The sequence below is a fragment of the Saccopteryx bilineata genome, chromosome 1 (genome assembly GCF_036850765.1).
Source record: "Saccopteryx bilineata isolate mSacBil1 chromosome 1, mSacBil1_pri_phased_curated, whole genome shotgun sequence".
Lineage (NCBI taxonomy): Eukaryota > Metazoa > Chordata > Mammalia > Chiroptera > Emballonuridae > Saccopteryx > Saccopteryx bilineata.
In genome coordinates this window covers 198979745-198982319 of record NC_089490.1, presented here as the reverse complement: position 1 = coordinate 198982319, position 2575 = coordinate 198979745, and the positions used below count along the sequence as shown (strand labels likewise).

Below are 2575 nucleotides of genomic sequence, written 5' to 3'. Positions count from 1 at the left end.
GTAAGTCGCGGGTACCAGGCGCGCTCCCCGGGTTTGCGACGCGCGGCTGACGTGCCAGGAGTCAGGGACTAGGGCGGCCGGCGCGGCTGGAGCCGCGGGGCGCAGCCGGGAGGCGGGCTGTTGCGTGGTCCTTTTCCCCGCGGCCCTTTCCCCGCGGGCGGTGCAATGGCTGCTGCTCCTTTCTCGCCGGGCTGACTGCACGGGCAGCTCGCGGCAGTGCCTGGTGAGGGCCTGGATGGGGCCCTGGAGATGGGGTCCCGCGCCCGCTCTTCCCTGCCCTATCCGCACCCCACGGCCGGCGGCGCGGGTCTTCTGCGGAGCCTTCTGTTCTAACCTCCGTGTCAGAAGAGCCACAGCTGCTGCTTAGCAATGACCACCTCCTTCCAACACTAGGAGGATGACAGTTTTGCAAGATATGTTCTGAGTGTCGTTCCCTCCCCCCCCCCCCCCCCCCCCCCACCGAGTAGTAGACCGTGATGTTGTTTATTTCCTGGCGCTTACATGTTAACCTCTTATCTCTGCAAGTAGGCTTGTAAGCTAACTGGTAGCTGTAGTTGTACGTGTTATAAATACTGTTTTATTAGTACTCTTATAATACATTCTCTTGTGATTCCATTTTATTACAACTAATGACACATTCCCATTTTATATAGAGCTAAGATCCAGAGAAGTTAATAACTTACTCAGAATCACTCGGTGTGGTGCTGGCAGCACTGGATCCAAGTTCAGTTCTTCTGACCGATATTAATGAGCAGCTTACCCCATGCCAGGCCCTGCGCTAGTTATACGCTGCGTGTTATATGCCATCAATTCTGATACTTTGTCATGTCGGTGACCTTTAGTGTGTCCTGTCAGACACGTTCTATTGATGAACAGCGAAACTTGAAATGTGTTTTCTATTAGTTCAGGATTATCTTCTGAATCCAGAACTAGCATTTTGTACTTGGATTCCGTCTTGCAAATTTGTTTGATAACAGCTCACCGAAATATGTAAGATTCCAATGATTGGTTCCAAGAAGGTACATAGAAAAAAATATTATTATTATTATTATTATTATTATTATTATTTTGCTATAATGTTGCTTTACTGTATCATCAGCATTTTTAATCCCTGGAATGCAGTACAGTCCTGTGTGTATGTGTATTTTACAAAGGGATTTTTAACCAATATTGCACCAAAATAAAGGATTGGTAGTTGAATGACTGCTTATAAAATCACTTCATTTCACCCCTATAACAGTCCTCTGAGGTGGTATTGTCTCAAGGAAATAGAAAGCATGGAGATTAATTTACCTGGTATCACACAGCTAGTAGTAACAGAGCTAGAATCTAAGAAATACAGGACTCCTGACTATAGCCTGTGCTTTTCACCACCAGCCTGGCTGTGAAAAAAATGTGAAGAAGAATCTTTTCCAGTATCTCTTAAAATATATCAGAACAGGTAATCAGTTTTTATTTAAATGAAACAACTTGCTATTACGTATTAGGCCAGGTATTATTCCCCTTTTATAGGTTAAGGTGGCTTACTCAAGGTCACACAGTAAGAGAACTCAGGTCTTCTGACTCGATTTTCCATGACTGCTTCCAAGTGATGACTTTAGACCACAGAAGTACATGGAATGCAGTGCATGTAAACCTGGTGTAAATAAATAAGCTCTGTGTATTGTACCAATTAAAAAAAAAAAAGAAAAAATTATTTCCTAGGAACACACACATAGCACCCAAAGTCACTTGTTTAAAAGCCTTTAAAAAACTGTATTTTTAAAAGCCCATGAAAGAGAGGAGCCAATTTTGAATGTTTCACATAGGTGAGACAGTCCACCTGATCATTTCCCTACATGACTACTTAAAAATATTCACTTCCATTAAACTTGACAGACTGACTATAGGAGGACAATATTTTTTAGTTTATGAATTCTACTTTCAAAATATATAAAAAGCTGCAGGTGGGATAAAATCTTATACATGATTTTTCGTGTCCGCTGTCTTGTGTACTTTTGTACTTAACCTTGTACAGTTATTTTCATTTCTTGAAACATAAAAGAAATGTTATGTAGATGTTCTTTAGAAGATCTGGCCATTTGGTATATAATCCAGCACAAATAAGCTGGGTGATGATGATAATAAAAATGGTTTTCTCAAAAAAAAACAAAAAAACAGATATTCACCCCTGTAAACAAATGAACAAATCTACCAATTTTTTCTACTCTTCTGTATAGGATTTAAAAGAATTAAATTTGGTGAGTGAGGCAAGTAGTGGCTATCTGGGGTATCTAAACCTTTTTTTTGCTACATAAACTTGTATTGAAAATAAGTGATTTAAAAATCAAGTTATAAGATAAAAATTAGGTCTGCATTTTTGTGGGGTAAAGTTGTACATGGTGGTATTTTTTGAAATTTATATATGCCTTTGAGATATGTATCAACTATATGAAGATAAAAGTCCAGAAAAAATTAGAGTTGCATTGTTTAAAATGCTCAACTGCCAGAGTGTTTGGAGATAAAAATACTAGATGGCATAAGAGAGGTGGAGTGCCACTTGAGCAACAGAGCTCACTTTTAGGAAAGACTTTTC

The 2575-nt window shown here is 40.5% G+C and overlaps 1 protein-coding gene across 2 annotated transcripts in view; it reads left to right on the top strand.

Annotated features, from left to right (window-relative positions):
* The window catches only part of ABHD18 (abhydrolase domain containing 18), a 46168-nt gene that overhangs the window by 412 nt on the left and 43181 nt on the right, over window positions 1-2575 (top strand). The window contains exon 1 of one of the 2 annotated variants that reach the window (XM_066233375.1): window positions 1384-1441. The exons of the other annotated variant lie outside the window; for it this stretch is intronic. The gene's annotated coding sequence lies outside the window, so the exon portion shown is untranslated. Of the gene's footprint in view, window positions 1-1383; window positions 1442-2575 lie in introns of those variants that run through there. 2 annotated transcript variants of the gene reach the window in all.